This window comes from Heptranchias perlo, chromosome 1, assembly GCF_035084215.1.
Source record: "Heptranchias perlo isolate sHepPer1 chromosome 1, sHepPer1.hap1, whole genome shotgun sequence".
NCBI classification, from domain to species: Eukaryota; Metazoa; Chordata; class Chondrichthyes; order Hexanchiformes; family Hexanchidae; genus Heptranchias; species Heptranchias perlo.
In genome coordinates, this window is record NC_090325.1 from 166,161,241 (window position 1) to 166,178,156 (window position 16,916).

The 16,916-nt window shown below is 47.3% G+C and overlaps 1 long non-coding RNA gene across 2 annotated transcripts in view; it reads left to right on the forward strand.

Moving 5' to 3' along the window:
• The first annotated feature begins 5,280 nt into the window (after positions 1–5,280).
• LOC137301863 (uncharacterized) overlaps positions 5,281–16,916 on the forward strand; it is a 31,856-nt gene continuing 20,220 nt past the window's right edge. For both annotated transcript variants that reach the window (XR_010958380.1, XR_010958389.1), the window contains exon 1: positions 5,281–5,358. This is a non-coding gene — a long non-coding RNA (uncharacterized lncRNA). The remainder of the gene's footprint in view (positions 5,359–16,916) is intronic.

The window sequence follows — 16,916 nt, forward strand, 5'->3', positions numbered from 1 at the left end:
TTTTCAGTGTTTTGTGAATTCACATACATACCACTCAATGATAAATCCAATTTTTTGAAACATTGATCCTTATTTTTTTCCTGTCTTATCCATTGGTATCCCTTACCCTTCCAACGACAGTGCTTTTATCTCTCACTACCTACATTCTTTCCCTTTTTACTCTTAGTTTTCTCACTATTTATTTCAGCTAAGCTTCTGCTTCTATTCCAACAGTTTAATTAATCCTGTTGCCCCTCTCTCTTCTCAAACTGGACTTTTCCCACCCCTTGTTATATTATATGTAAACCATTTCCTAATGGAAATCCATTATAAAGGTGCCAACATTTCCTTACCCCTGGCTGTGACACCTATAGGTAACACAGTGATAAGACATTCAGTGTTAGAGGTGTCACTCCTTGCATGTCACACCACACTCACTGTTAACTGATACAGAAAAAAACTGTGTTCAGTCTACATGTAGTTACAGCCTTTAGCCACTGGGTGCTGCTGCAGAGTAATTTTTGAATTCTGAAGAGGAATTCTGAGCCATACTGACCAGGAATTTCCTAACAACTGCTCCCATTCTCCTGTCAAAACTTCACTAAAAGTGCAATGGAAACCCTGTCTTTGTGTGTGCCTCTGTCCCCATCCTCCACTTCCCTATCGCCTCTCTCTTGCCTTGCTTCCTTACTTCCCCCATTCTTCCCCCTCTCTCCCACTGGCTCCTCCATCTCTCCTTCTTCCCTTCCCCTAACCTTCTTCTATTCCTTTCCCCTACTCATATCTCCCTTCCCCCTCCCCCTCCCCCTTCTCCGTACTCCTCAAGGTCTAGTCTGGCCAGGCTTATCATACTGGTGCCACTGCTTTCAGCAATGCAGCCATTTCTCTATGATCCAGCTCTGCACCAACATCATCTGGTGGTCTCCAGTTCTCTGCCCCCTCCATCCCCAGGATTTCTAACCCGCTATACCTTTCCCATACCTGTCCTCAGCCTCTAACCAACGCCTGCCTTCCCTGTGACCTCCAACTCTGCTCTATCTCCCTCATTTCCCCCCCCCACCCTGTTTTACGTTCCCTCTCATCCTGTCCCTTACTCTGCTTTCATCCGCCCCCCATCTTGTCCTATCTTCCTCCTCCCCCACACACTGCTCTGGGTTCTGCCTATAATTTTTTTTAGTCTCCAGTGTTGCAGTCCTCCCTCAGCTATGGTCCATTTATTCCCCACTCTCTAACCCTGTTTGCCCTGAGGAGTCCACTTAGTCTTGACTCCCCCAGAGATCAACCAGTAATAGATTAAAAGCCTTGTGTATAGAACACACTGTCTCACACACCTGTGTAAGACTTCCTATAACAGTTTTGTGTAATACTGTTATCACTCGTAATCATAGGCAAATTTATTTTAGTCTAGGCAAATTTGATCATTCATTCTTCACAGCGATTAACTCCCAGTCCTGAATTCCACTTTCTCAAGCACTGCATCAGACAAGTTAAAGCAATTGAACAGCTCCTAGCTAGATATTAATGTAGGAAAGTTTAAAACTTTTAGACAATGGCTCTCACAATTAGAATAATTTACACTTTCTTCCTCCTGCATTTGGCTCTCCTAAAAATCGTAAAATGCTGTTTCTCAGCAACAACTTTCCTCAACAAGGCAATGGTTTCACAATGTCTGCAATTCTTCATTGACCTGTTAATCAAATAAACTATCTGCGGCCTGACCCCTAAGTGACCTCATCCTTAATTTCAAGAATGCAGAACAATTATACCTTCCAGCCTTAAAGGGACACACACCTACATTCTATTTTAGATGAGATATTCCTGTTCTTGCAAAACAATGCATCCTTGGACTTACTGTGAGCTGCACCACAGGACATTTACTCACAAAAATGTTTATCCCCACATGAAGGAAAAATGAAAATTTTGGGTGGACGCATAATTCCGACCAGAAAATCATGACCTCAAGACGGTCCTAATTTATTCCTCAGAGCCAGTCCTCCCTGGTTATAAGACCAGTTCCATAAAAAGGATTCCAAACAGTGATGGGGATGGAACTGAACCTGAAATCTAAAGACCAACTGAATGTTAGGAGTTCCAGCGCTCCAGGAGTCCTGAATCTTTGACTGGTGAGTTCAGACGAGGATCTAATTTTTCTGTCCTGCAAATGCACACTTTTTAAACTCTGATATTTGATATGCTTTTCAACAGCTCAGCTTGCATACCACAAAGTGCAGAGGAGACACTGTTATGCTTTTTTAAAAGAGTTGTCGTTGTTTTCATATCCTCACATTCTTCACTTGGATAATAGTGTGAAGTATTGGAAGGATCCGCAGGCTGATTAACAGTCTGACAGGCCATGAGGTGAATGTTCCTTCCATGGCCGTAACCATCTTTTATACCAGTCGATAGGGCGGTTCGTCTGATGCAGTGGGATGCTCCCACAACCCATACGATGAGGAGGGGGCACCCACCTCCATCGGATGTGAATATCCTGCTGGATGTCTACCTAGAATTAAAAGCCGGAGTTCCGGTCTCCACTCACCAGGACTGGAGTGGACTTTGAATCCTGCGCCTTCAGACTCAGAGGCGGGGATCTACCACTAAGCCAACAGCGCGCTCTATAAAAGTGTGAAATGGGACCAGTGGAGCCCTGATCCTAACCTTCTCCAGTTTACTGATTTTTCATTCTGAAGGCACTCCGTTCACTGAATTCAAAGGGCGGTAACTCCATGGGTAAGCACTCACACTAAAAAATACTTTTGCGGGATGATTCATATATCGATTTGCAGCAGTACAGACGCTCTGTAGTGATATAAAGTAAGGAAGACCCCTTACAGAGCATCCGCATGGCTTTTTCAAATTTTTTTCAGTCGTCACTGAATATTAGTGGAAATTGAAAAAACAAGCAACATAGTGATAATATTTATCCACGGGGCTGCCTTTCTTTTAAAATCAACAAACATAGCACTGCTATTCTGGATACATTTTATGGTTTATCAATTACGGTTGTCCCACTGGAGCTAACTCATTTCGAACTGGTTGAACGTACAGAATTTACAAGCCTCCTGCCTGTCTCGTTTTAGTAATTGCTCTTTCCCCATATCTTTAAAGCGAAGCGACATTCTTATTTACCCTGAGTCACGCTTTATTAAGCACCTTCATCTGAAGCAAGGCCGTCTAATACATTGTAACTGAGTTATTGCTTTTATCATCAAAGTGCAATTTTTATTGCTGGCATTTTTACTACAGTTAGTAGGAGGATGTCTGTGATCTTTAAAGGACAAATATGCTGAGATGAGTGTGTTTGTTTGCCCATCATGGCATTTTGTGACACACCAGGAATTATAATTCCAGAAAATGCCTGCCAGTAGTCACGTCTTTACTTTTAAAATTGCCACAGTAGGGTAATAGACATGGATATTGTAGCACCAGATTAGTTTATCTGTATTTTATTTAGATTGAAATAACAGATTGTATAAAACCTGGAATCAATAAAGACAAAAGCCCCAATTTTAACCTGGGGTGAGAGGTGAGAGTGGGGCCTGTGTGGGGAGCAGCAGACTCGCCCCCAACTCACCAGCGTGAGGCCTGTGCTATTTTAATTCCTGGGTCTCCTTAAAATAGTGTAGGCCCGACTCCTGCCCAAACCGGCAGGAATGATGTGAGGTCAGAGAGCGGGAGCAGGGAGGGCACAGCAGGAAGTCGCCACTCACGAGACCCGCGAGAATGGTCCCCGGCAGTCAGGTAAGTTGATCGAGGGGTAGGGTCCAACAGAATTCGTAGTTGGGGGAGGAGGAGAAGGCCCAAGGTTTCCTTGTGGGGCCTAGAGGAGCACTCCTCCTCCTTCTGGCCACAAAGATTTACAAGAATGTTGCCAGGGCTTGAAAATTGCAGCTACGAGTAGAGATTGGATAGGCTGGGGTTGTTTTCCTTGGAGCAGAGGAGGCTGAGGGGTAACTTGATTGAGGTGTACAAAATTATGAGGTGCCCAGATAGAGTAGACAGGAAGTACCTGTTTCCCCTAGCGGAGAGTTCAAGAACTAGAGGACATAGATTTAAGCTGATTGGCGGAAGGAATAGAGGGGACATGAGGAAAAACTTTTTTACCCAGAGGGTGGTGGGTGTATGGAATTCGCTGCCCAAACTGGTGGCAGAGGCAGGGACCCTCAACTCTTTTAAAAAGTACCTGGACCTGCACCTAAAGTGCTGTAAGCTGTAGGGCTACGGACCGGGTGCTGGAAGGTGGGATTAGAATGGGCACCTGGTTGTTCTTCGAGCCGGCGTGGACATGATGGGCCGAATGGCCCCCTTCTGTGCTGTATCTTTTCTATGGTTCTAAAGAAATTTTTAAAAATTAAATTAACTTACCTTCTCGGTCTTCTTCTGGGCCTGCTCCCATGTGGCACCAGGCTTCTCTGCGGGCCAGCATCTGGCACCAAAGGCGCTTCCACACTTTAAAATCTAGTCAGGGTATCCAATTGATGTCATCAGACTTTGATTATTGATTAGTCATGAGGCCCTCACCTGGCTACCGTGAGGGCCTCACATACCTCCCGAAACCCGGGAGTTAAAATTACAGCCAGTGAGCGTGCAGCACCATCAGTGGGAAGGACACTACTTCTAATTTAACCTCCGCACGGCCTATTCTCGTCAGGTGTGGGGGGTTAAAATTGACCGAAAGAAAGGGTTAACAGATGTGGGTCAGTGTGTCCTGCATGAAAATATTAGCCTTCCATCGAGAAAGGTCTGGGTTCAAATTTCAACCTTGACTCACTCAAATTCAGCAGTAGTTGAGTGTCGGATTTTGGGATTTTTGGTTATTTGGCCTAGAAGGGGTTTATTGGTTTATGCTACAATATGGTTCTGATATAAAGTCAGACTCAAAGATTCTGAGGTTAAATTCCCAAAGGCCCAATATCTTATTTTTAACTTGACAAGGGAAAAAAGACTGGAGCCACTGAAGCAATAGAGGGCTTCATGTCTTGATGAGCTTTCCTGGAAGATAATGTTATCTTTAGTTGCTTGGGGCAATAGGTGGATTGTTAACAGATTCCAGTAAGCATTCAGGCATGTTATGATGGGAGGGGCTGCTTTCATGCATACTCAGCATGGGGTTGTCTGGCTACAATCCACTCCTATGAGGGTGGCAGCTGGTTTGATTGGCAGCTCAATTGGCCAATCCCCAGACATGATGAGCTAGATGCGAGTCAGAGGTCAAGCAGTTGGCTTCCTGTACAGTTATGAAATAGGTAAAAAGAGCATGGTCAAAACTGCCTTGTTTCAGCTGGCAGGGAAGCAGGCCTAGAGAGTAACGATTCAGGGTCAACCAGTTTCAGAAAATGTTCTGGTTAGAAGAGGGCATCTAGCCTACTACCAGGGATAGTACGGTGTTTTCTGATATTTTCTATCTTATGAGGAGTGTTATGAAAAAAAATTGAAGTCGGGTGAGATTTGCTATAAATGTTGACTTATTGTTTGTAAAATAAATGAGCCTGTTGATTTATAATCAGCCTCACCTCACTAAATTGTTTATCAGACCGTCTTTCAGACGATCGGAGAGACGCATGGGGTGCACATGCAGGGTTAGTGTCCAGTTCATATAACAAGGGGTTTCATTGACTGGGCGTGGGCAGTAAATCTAAACTCCTGATCAGAAGAGGCGTGGGGTCCACAAACCAGAGATTCTGAACCTGACAGAATATCTAGTGCAGGCTTGAATTTATTAGCAATGAACTTCAGCAGTACTAAAATGAGCTGAGAGATTATATAGAACGCCTGAATGTGAGGAAGTGCTGTAATGGAACAAGGGGTAGGAAATTACAAAAACAACAGCAATTATATAGTCCAAGAAGACCTCTCAGCACCCTATAAAATAAGGAGGAAAGGGAAACATTGAATACCGAGTATAGGGAAAGGGGAGGGGAATGAAGAAGCAAGGATGGGGAACTGAAGGCACGTTTGAAGTGGAGGGCTTTTGAAAGCAGGAAAAAGTGGAGGGAAGCGGGTAGGAAATTTCAGAGAGCAGGAACATAGCAGTTGAACAAGCAGTGCTCAATGATGGAACAGAGGTGAGTGAGGGTTGAGGAAAAGTCTAGGATAGAGAAGTGGAAAGTGTGTACAGGGACATAAGACAGAAAGAGACCACTAAGATATGGTGGAACAAGGCCATGAAGAGCTTTGAAAATGAGGATGAGTATTTTGAAATCGACACTCTGGATGGATAGGGTGATGGAGATGTGGAGCTTAATGTAAATAACTACATGGGTTGCAGTGTTTTGGATGCATTGAAGCCTGTGATGGGGTAATGCTGGGAAGCCAGCTAAAAGTGTGCTGGAGAAGTCAAGCTTTGAGGTGGTGAAAGTATGGATTAGCGTTTCGATGGCAAAAAGGTTATAGGGACAGAGATAGGCAATGCTGCAGAGGTGGAAGAATAGTTTTGATAGTGGAGCTGATACGGAGGAGGAAGCTGAGCTTTGGTTCGAGCAGGATGCCAAGGTTCCACACTTCTTGACTCAGTTTGAGATAGTATCAGGAAGGTTGATAAACTTAAGACAAGGGGCTAGGAGGTGCCGACAAGAGCCAAAGAGGACGGCATCAGTTTTCCTAACATTCAGCTGGAGGAAATTTTGGCTCATCAGGTCTTGGTTTCAGACAAGCAATTTGAGAGGTTAGCAACAACCTTTGGGTTAATAAAGGAGACAGCAAGGTATAGCTGGGTGTCATCAGCGTGCATATGGAAACTAACTCTGTGCTTATGGATTGTATCACCAAGAGGTAGCATGTAGATAGCAAAGAGGAAGGGTACGAAAATGTACACTGGAGGTGACTGTGAGAGCAGAGGAGGAAAAACAACCAGCAGCAATATTATTAATAGAGAAACAGTCCCCACTTTACTAAGAAAGCATAGAACAAGAAAAAGTCATATCTACTTCCTCCTGTCACTGGACTTAACATTTCCAAAGGATGCTACTTTTAGAACTGTCTCCAGGCTCCTTTGTGAATATCTCTAGTAGTTGCTAGGTTTCTGTATTAGTGTATATGTTTATGCAGTGACTTTGCTTACTTGACATCTCTGTTCCCAAACCTTATTTGTCTTTCAGGAAAGCAGTAGTCAGGTGAAGAGAGGTCTGCTTCAATTAATGGCGAATATTCTTACCCCATTTGGAGTACTGGGTTCAGTTTTGGGCACCGCACCTCAGGAAGGATATATTGGCCTTGGAAGAGGTGCAGTACAGATTCACCGGCGTGATACTGGGGCTTAGAGGGTTAAATTATGAAGACAGGTTGCATAAACGTGGCTTGTAGTCCCTTGAGTGTACAAGATTAAGGGGTGAACCTATCGAGTTGTTTAAAATATTAAAAAGATTCAATAGGGTAGATGCAGAGAAACTATTTCCTCTGGTGGGGGCATCAAGAATTAGGGGACTTAGGGGGTTATATTGGATAAGCCCCGAAACCGGTAACATTCGTGCTGCCTGGTGATTTACCTGATTGCTGCGTGCAGCCAGCGCTACCTGCGCTGTTCAGTGGTTGCTCACCAGTAGGATGCCCAGATAGCGCGAGTGGCTAGCACCACTTAAAGGCAGCCTGCACCTCTTAAAGGGAAGGTGCAGTGAGGCTGCCGGAAGTGGTGGAGGTCAATTGGGAAGTGAATCTGTGCTGCAATATAGTGCAGCCTGGTGATGATAGGGTCTCTGGAATTTTTAATGAGCAACAACTGGGCTGCTCAACGTTTGCGGGACTCTGATATTTGCAAAATAAAATATACAGGTCTGCACGGTGTCTGATCGGAGCACACATGTAAAACACAGGTGCAGGTCCCGTCCCTTTGTTTACAAACTGTTGAGTTATGTTAAAACATTGAATAAAGGTTGCGTAATACTAAATCCCACATCCTCCAATCTGCATGCCAGACCTCACCAATCTGCCGACCTGAGTTTGTACTGGGCCTGTAAGAGAGCGAGCACCAAGGTTCTCTGATGATGCTCTAGAGGCCTTGGTGCAAGAGGTGGACAGAAGGAGGGGCATCCTATATCTGCAGAGGGGGCGTGAGGCCCTCCAGACATATGCTCCTGAGGCAGTGGGAGGCAGTAGGGGACAAAAAGGCATTCGATAAGGTGCCACATAAAAGGTTGTTACACAAGATAAGGGCTCATGGAGTTGGGGGTAATATATTAGCATGGATAGAGGATTGGTTAAAGGATAGAACAGAGAGAGTAGGGATAAACGGGTCATTTCAAGGTTGGCAGGCTGTAACTAGTGGGGTGGCGCAAGGATCGGTGCTTGGGCCTCAGCTATTTACAATCTATATTAATGACTTAGAGGAAGGGACCGAGTGTAATGTATCCAAGTTTGCTGATGATATAAAGCTAGGGGGAAAGTAAGCTGTGAGGATGACGCAAAGAGTCTACAGAGGGATATAGACAAATTAAGCGAGTAGGCAAGAAGGTGGCAGATGGAGTATAATGTGGGGAAATGTGAGGTTATTCACTTTGGTAGAAAGAATAGAAAAACAGAATTTTTTTAAATGGTGAGAAACTATTAAATGTTGGTGTTCAGAAAGACTTGGGTGTCCTTGTACAAGAAACACAAAAAGTTATTATACAGGTACAGCAGGCAATTAGGAAAGCAAATGGCTTGTTGGCCTTTAGGGGAGTGCAGTACAGATTCACCTGCATGATACTGGGGCTTAGAGGATTAAATTATGAAGACAGGTTGCATAAACGTGGCTTGTAGTCCTTTGAGTGTACAAGATTAAGGGGTGAACCTATCGAGTTGTTTAAAATATTAAAAAGATTCAATAGGGTAGATGCAGAGAAACTATTTCCTCTGGTGGGGGCATCAAGAATTAGGGGACTTAGGGGGTTATATTGGATAAGCCCCGAAACCGGTAACATTCGTGCTGCCTGGTGATTTACCTGATTGCTGCGTGCAGCCAGCGCTACCTGCGCTGTTCAGTGGTTGCTCACCAGTAGGATGCCCAGATATCGCGAGTGGCTAGCACCACTTAAAGGCAGCGTGCACCTCTTAAATGGAAGGTGCAGTTAGGCTGCCGGAAGTGGTGGAGGTCAATTGGGAAGTGATCTGTACTCCAAGGGGCTTGGAGTACAAGAGTAGGGAAGTCTTACTACAGTTGTACAGGGCATTGGTGAGACCATACCTGGAGTACTGCATACAGTTTTGGTCTCCTTATCTAAAGAAGGATGTACTTGCCTTGGAGGAGGACCAATGAAGGTTCATTAGTTCGTGAGATGAGAGGGTTGTCCTATGAGGAGAGGTTAAGTAGAATGGGTCTATTCTTTCTAGAATTTAGAAGAATGAGAGGTGATCTCATTGAAACATATAAGATTCTGAACGGGCTTAACAGGGTAGATGCTGAGAGGTTGTTTGCCCCGGCTGGAAAGTCTCGAACTAGGGGGCATAGTTGCAGGGTAAGGGGTCGGCCATTCAAGACTGAGGTGAGAAGGAATTTCTTCACACAGAGGGTTGTGAATCTTTGGAATTCTCTACCCCAGAGGGCTGTCGATGCTGAGTCATTGAATATATTCGAGGCTGAGATCGATAGATTTTTGGACTCTAGGGGAATCAAGGGATATGGGGATCGGGCGGGAAAGTGGAGTTGAGGTCGAACATCAGCCATGGTCTGATTGAATGATGGAGCAGCCTCAAGGGGCCGTATGGCCTACTCCTGCTCCTATTTCTTATGTTCTTAAGTCAGTGGCAGGAGCATAGCACCACAGACATTGATGCAGTGAAGGCTGAAGTTCAATGCTTTGACACGAGTGGTCAAGGTGAGTGAGGTCAACTGTCAAGTACCGTCTCCTACCAACTGCACCACTAGTTGCATCCACTGCTCCACACACGACACCCCCCATCACCTACCTACCAACAAACTCTTTCAATCAGTACTCAACTCTTCCAACCAGATGATTCCTCTCACCCTCACACATTACCACTGTTGCAAGCCGCACACCCACAACTCACAGGTCACACACAATGGCAGCTATTCAACCATGACAGCTACATCACCCAAACATCTTGCAGGACACTCACCGACACACGTCCCACTTTCTTGCAGGAGAAGGTGACGCATAACAGAAGGCAGCCAGTGGCAGTGGCTCCATGGAACATGAACCTGCTGTCCTCTCTCAGGATGACAGCATTCCTGTCCCACCCCTACCACTCCACCAGTGCCCTTGCTGTTGCCTGTCAGACAGACAGCCCACTTCCTGTAGAGTATTGAAACTTTATTATAGCAACATAGGAACAGGAGTAGGCCAGTTAGCCTCTCAAGCCTGTTCTGCCATTCAATGATATCATGGTTGATCTGTGACCTAACTCCATATACCCGCCTTAGTCTCATATCCCTTAATATCTTTGGTTAACAATAATCTATCAATTTCAGATTTAAAATTAACAATTGAACTAGCACCAACTGTCATCTGTGGAAGAGTGTTCCAAACTTCTACCACCCTTTGCGTGTAGAAGCATTTCCTAACTTCACTCCTGAAAGTCCTGGCTCTAATTTTTAGGCTATGTCCCCTTGTCCTAGTAATCAAGTATAGGAGACCTCCAAAAACAGGTACAAATGCATCAGCAGCCAGACGCAATAATCTAGCAACTAACCTGTAACTCCTGCATGATCCCTTTAAATAGTGCTGGTGGGGGGATCTTCGATGCTGTCTAAGACCTGTTCAGCTGTGCGAGGTTAAGACAGTGCGTTGGCTGGAGTGTTGAGTTCCAAAATCGCATCTGTTCCTTTAAATCAGCGTTGCGCACTGATCCACCGCATAGTCTCTAGATTCTGGAAAGGTCCCAGCGGATGGAAAACTACAAATGTAACACCCCTATTCAAGAAAGGAGGGAGAGAGAAAGCAGGTAACTAGAGGCCAATTAGCCTAACATCTGTCATTGGGAAAATGCTAGAATCAATTATTAAGGAAGCAATAACAGGACATTTATTGACTCAAAATAAAATCAAGGAGAGTCAACATGGTTTTATGAAAGGGAAATCGTGTTTAACAAATTAATTAGAGTTCTTTGAGGAAGTAATGTGCAGGGTGGATAAAGGGGAACCATTAGATGTAGTGTATTTGGATTTCCAAAAGGCATTCGATAAGGTGCCACATAAAAGGTTACTGCACAAGGTAAGAGCTCATGGTGTTGGGGGTAATATATTAGCATGGATAGGGGATTGGCTAACTAACAGGAAACAGATAGTCAGGATAAAGGGGTCATCTTCAGGATGGCAATCTGTAACTAGTGCGGGGACACACGGATCAGTGCTGGAGCCTCAAATATTTACAATCTGTATCAATGACTTGGATGAAGGAAGCGAGTGTACTGTGGCCAAATTTGCTGATGATACAAAGATAGGTGGAAAAGTAAGTTGTGAGGAGGACACAAAGGGGGAAGAATTGGATAGCAGTCATTTTCAGGCGGGGGTAGTGCGATGCGCTAGTACCCCACACCCAATGGACCCTACGCAGGCAGCACGTGAAATTTGTGCTGCCTGCTAATTATCATGATATCTCCGTGCAGCCAGCATGACCCGCACTGCTGAGAGGCTGCACGGAGAATGAGGAAGTTGGAAATGGGGCGTGCACAGCGCATGTCATCAGCAGCCTGCACCTGTTAAAGATGCAGGCACATTTCAAATGGCAGGTACACAACTTACTTGCAGGAGGGAAAGATGGCTATGAGAATAGCTGGACTGGCACGAGAGAGGACTCCACGCTTCTCTGATGATGCTCTGGGGGCCCTGGTGGAAGGCAGGATGAAAGGAGGGCCAACATGTACCCGCAGGTGGGTGCAGTGCTGAAAGAAGCTCAATGATTTGACACGAGTGGTCGAGATGAGTGAATGCAAGTATCAAGTGGCACATTGTACCAACTGCGCCACTGCTCCACGCATCACACTCCCAATCACCCACCCACCCACCAACAAACACTGCCCATCCATACGCAATGCTGCACTCGGCATGCTGCATCTCACCCGCACATAGTGCCACACTTGCAGGCCACACAACCACCACTCACAAGTCACACAAACTGGCAGTTATTCGACCACAACTGGCACATCACTCACACACCTTGCAGGAGACTTATTGACACACTGTCCTCTGTCTTGCAGGAGAAGGTGGCGCATAACAGCCGGCAGCAGGAGAGACCTGAGGATGGACGGGCACGCTTACACGTCCTCACCCCTCTAGAGGAAACAACGCTTAGGATCATTGGGCGGGCCGTCGCTGCAGCCGTCACAACATGCCGCACTGGAGGTCCCAATGAAGGGGGTCTCTGCATATCTAATGCTCCTTCACCTTTTCCACATCTCCCTCCTCCCACAATCTTTTCTGACTCACGTGCTGCATATGCTTTTAACACACACCCCTTACTTGCTCCTCTCCCCACTCCACAACTCAACCTGTTTCTCTTTGTCATTGCAGATAGTCAAGAACACGTGGCGGAACCGTCCGAGGAGGAGGACACTGAACCCACACCGTCACTCGATCTGACACTTGCTTCTACCAGCTCAGAGACTGACACTGCGCGTCCTTTAGAGGCTAGGTTAGAGGAGGGATCTGCACGTGGTGAGACATCAAGCACAAGTGCGCAGGAGTCGGGGTAGGGGGATCGGATACCACCTGTGGTATCCAGCTCGCCGGAGGGCGAGGTCGCTCACTAGTTCTGCTGCAGAGGAGTCAGATGAGGACTTCGATGGGCCTGGCTACAGAAGACGGCTGATGGGCGTACACCACCAAATGCTTGGGGCACTGGAAAACCTGCCAGAAAGCCTGTGCACAATGAGAAGGGGCATGGAGGAGTCCAGTTCTAACTTGGCGCAGGGCCTTGCGCAGAGCTTGGAGCCCATCCTTCCCAATATAGAACAGGTGGTCACCTCTGTCAGTGCACCTGTGGAACCCACCATGATGCAGCGTCTAATGAATGATGTCACAGCTTCCATTGCAGCACAAACATCTGCCATCCAAGGTCAGACTGCTGCTATCGTGGCTCTGGGGACCACTGTGGAACAGGGCTTCCAGGGCATCACAGAACTCCAGCAATCCGTTCTCTAGCTGATCACCAGGATTGCTGAGGCTCTGCCCTGGGAAAGTGGCAGTGGCGCCATGGCAGTCGGACCTGCTGTCCTCTCTCAGGACGACAGCATTCCTGCTCCCACCCCTGCCATTCCGTCAGTGCCCCTGTTCTTGTCTATCGGCCAGCCAGCCCATGCTGCAATGGTGCAGTCTGAAGCCAGGCCCTCCTGGCCCAGAGCTGCTCGAGGTCACCCTCCAAGGCCATCTGCATGCTCCTCCATTGAAGGCCAGCAGCCTTCCACCACCCATGCTCCAGCCACTGGGGAAGCACCTCGTAGGAGCACTAGGACAGGTAAAGGCACACGAACAAAAGGCACTAAGGCAATGCAGAAGGGTGAATAGTTATGTTCTGTTTCCATAATTTCATTTATTCATTGATAAATGAGACTTTGGTTTTGCATTCGGTGGTGGCTTTTATTTATGCAATAAGCTGAGAGGGAAACCAATGTGTAATCAGATGGAGGGCAATTTGATTGACTTGTGGGAGCGGAAAGGTGGGGAGTGTGGGACTGTTGGTAAGTTGGGGGATGTAGTTCAACTTATTGATAGCGGGCACAGATCAGGCAAGCTCGCAGAGCCCTTGCAGACAAGGCGTGTGGTTCCTGTTGCACCCTTGCGTCTTCCTCCACTTTCCTTTTCCGGCTCCACCTCCTCCTCCTCCTCCTCAGCCTCCTGCTCCTCCACCTCTGGCTCAGGGTCTTCTCCAATCATTGGTGGCAAAGGCTGGTCCCTCATGATGGCGAGGTTGTGCAGCATGCACAGACCACCACAAATCTGCCCACCCGCTCAGGGGAGTACTGCAGGGCTCCTCCAGACCGGTCCAGGCAGCGGAAATGTTATTTGAGGAGGCCTCTGGTGTGCTCCACGATATTGCGTGTGGCAGCGTGGCTGTCATCTTAGGCCTGCTGTGCACCTGTGCCTGGGTTCCTGACTGGTGTCATGAGCCACGGTGTGAGGGGATAGCCCTTGTCGCCCAGTAGTCAGCCTTTGATTTGCTGAGTCAGGTGAAAGATAGCTGGCACGTTGGACTGCCGCATGGCGAAGGCATCATGACTGCTCCCAGGCTAGCGGGCATCGATCGACAAGATTCGATGTGTGTGGTCGCACACCAGCTGCAGTTTTTTTTAATTCGTTCATGGGATGTGGGCGTCGCTGGCGCGGCCAGCATTTATTACCCATCCCATATTGCCTTTGAGAAGGTGGAGGTGAGCCACCACCTTGAACTGCTGCAGTCTGTGTGGTGAAGGTTCTCCCACAGTGCTGTTAGGAAGGGAGTTCCAGGATTTTGACCCAGCGACGATGAAGGAACGGCGATATATTTCCAAGTCGGGATGATGTGTGACTTGGAGGGGAACGTGCAGGTGGTGGTGTTCCCATGTGCCTGCTGCCCTTGTCCTTCTAGGTGGTAGAGGTCGCGGGTTTGGGAGGTGCTGCCGAAGAAGCCTTGGCAAGTTGCTGTAGTGCATCCTGTGGATGGTACACACTGCAGCCACAGTGCGCCGGTGGTGAAGGGAGTGAATGTTTAGGGTGGTGGATGGGGTGCCAATCAAGCGGGCTGCTTTATCTTGGATGGTGTTGAGCTTCTTGAGTGTTGTTGGAGCTGCACTCATCCAGGCAAGTGGAGAGTATTCCATCACACTCCTGACTTGTGCCTTGTAGATGGTGGAAAGGCTTTCGGGAGTCACATGTTGAGGGAGTGGAAGCCCTTTTGGTTGACGAAGACGGCTGAGTTGATGTGCGGGGCACACAGGGCGATATGCGTGCAGTCAATGGCACCCTGGGGAAGCCAGCAATGCGAGCGATCCCCCGTGCTCGCTCGTTCTGCTTGCCCCTATGGAGAGGGAAGGTGATGAACCTGTTCCTCATGTGGTACAGTGCGTCTGTGACCTCCCTTAAGCAGCAGTGCACTGCATACTGCGAGATGTTGCACATGTCGCCAGCAGAGGCCTGAAATGATCCTGAGCCGTAGAAATTCAGCGCCACAGTGACCTTCACAGCCACAGGCAATGCTGTCCTCGCCCTGCTCTGAGGCTGCAGTTGTGGCCGCACCAGTTGACGGATCTTGGTCACGGCTTCCTTGGTGAACCTCAGGCGTTGGATGCAATCCTCCTCGGTCATGTTGAGGTAAGAGAATTGGTCCCGGAAGGCCCTCATTGGGTAGGGCCTCCTGTTCAGTGCCCTTTGCCTCGTTGTCCTCCGTCTCCTCGCAGCTTGACCTGCTATGAATGGCCTCTCTGCTTGCTCCCAGTCATGCTCAATGCCTAGCAGGAGCCCTAGCAGGCCACCCATGGTTGGCAGGAATATTGTTCAACCACGGTTGTAACTTTCCGACCCGTAAGGCAATACCTGCCAAACCACTCTCAAAAGTAGGGTAGGAACTCTCAGTAAGAATAGGGAGCTTCAAAAACTCCTCCAGCAGCCAGAAGCAATAATCCAGCAACTAACCTGTAATACCTGCATGGCCCCTTTAAATAGCGCTGGTGGGGGGGGTCCTTCAGGCACTGTAAGACACGTTCAGATGGTCGGGGCTAAGACTGTGGGTTGAGTTGAGCATTAATGTCCAAAATGGTGTGTATCACTTTAAACCAGTGTTGCACACTGATTACATGCATTTTCTCCCGACTTTCTATGCTTCCAGTGTTTGGTATTTGCGCCTGCGCTATCTCCTATACCACGATGGCATCCAGCGCACGTCAAGCTGGAAATGTGCGTGCACATCCAAGACGCCATCTTGGATGTCAGAGAGACCGTGTAGCATTGAAACAATAGGCGCTACACAGCCCATTTTAGCGCCCAAAGTGTTTGCAAAGAGATATTGACAGGTTAAGCGACTGGGCAAAAATTTGACAAATGGAGTGTAAGGTGGGAAAATGTGAAGTCGTCCACTTTGGTAGGAAGAATAAAAAAGCAAAATATTATATAAATGGAGAAAGACTTTAGAATGCTGCGGTACAGAGGGATTTGGGTGTCCTCGTACATGAAACACAAAAAGTTAGCATACAGGTGCAGCAGGTAATTGGGAAGGCAAATGGAATATTGACCTTGATTTCAAGGGGGATGGAGTATAAAAGCAAGGAAGTCTTGCTACAACTGTACAGGGTGCTGGTGAGACCACACCTGAGTACTGCATACAGTTCTGGTGCCCTTATTTAAGGAAGGATGTACTTGAAGTGGAGGCGGTTCAGAGAAGGTTCACTAGGTTGACTCCAGGTATGGAGGGGTATTCTTATGAGGAAAGATTGAGCAGGTTGGGCCGAAACTCACTGGAATTGAGAAGAAGGAGGAGATCTTATTGAAACATATAAGATTCTGAGGGGGCTTGACAGGGTAAATGCTGAGAGGATGTTTCCCCTCATAGGGGAATCTATAACCAGGGGACATAGTCTCAGAATAAGGGGTCTCCCATTTAAGACGGAGATGTGGAGAAATTTCTTCTCTCAGAGGGTTGTGAACCTTTGGAATTTTTTGCCCCAAACAGCGGTGGAGGCTGAGTCATTGAATATATTCAAGGCTGAGTTAGACAATTTTTTGATCAGCAAAGGAGTCAAAGGATATAGGGAACAGGCGGGAAAATGGAGTTGAGGCCAGAATCAGACCAGCCATGATCTCATTGAATGGCGGAGCAGGCTCGAAGTTGCCAAATGGCCTGCTCCTGCTCCTATCTCTTATGTTCTTATGTTCTCCCTACTTTACATAGTGCCGGCGTTTGTTATCCATGCGTACGCAAATGCCTTTACCAAGATGACGTCCTGCGCACGTCACACTGGAGGTGTGCTCACGCATTCTGGATGCTATTTTGGGTCCTGAGGAGTTCGTGTAGTGCCTACACAAGAGACACTCCATG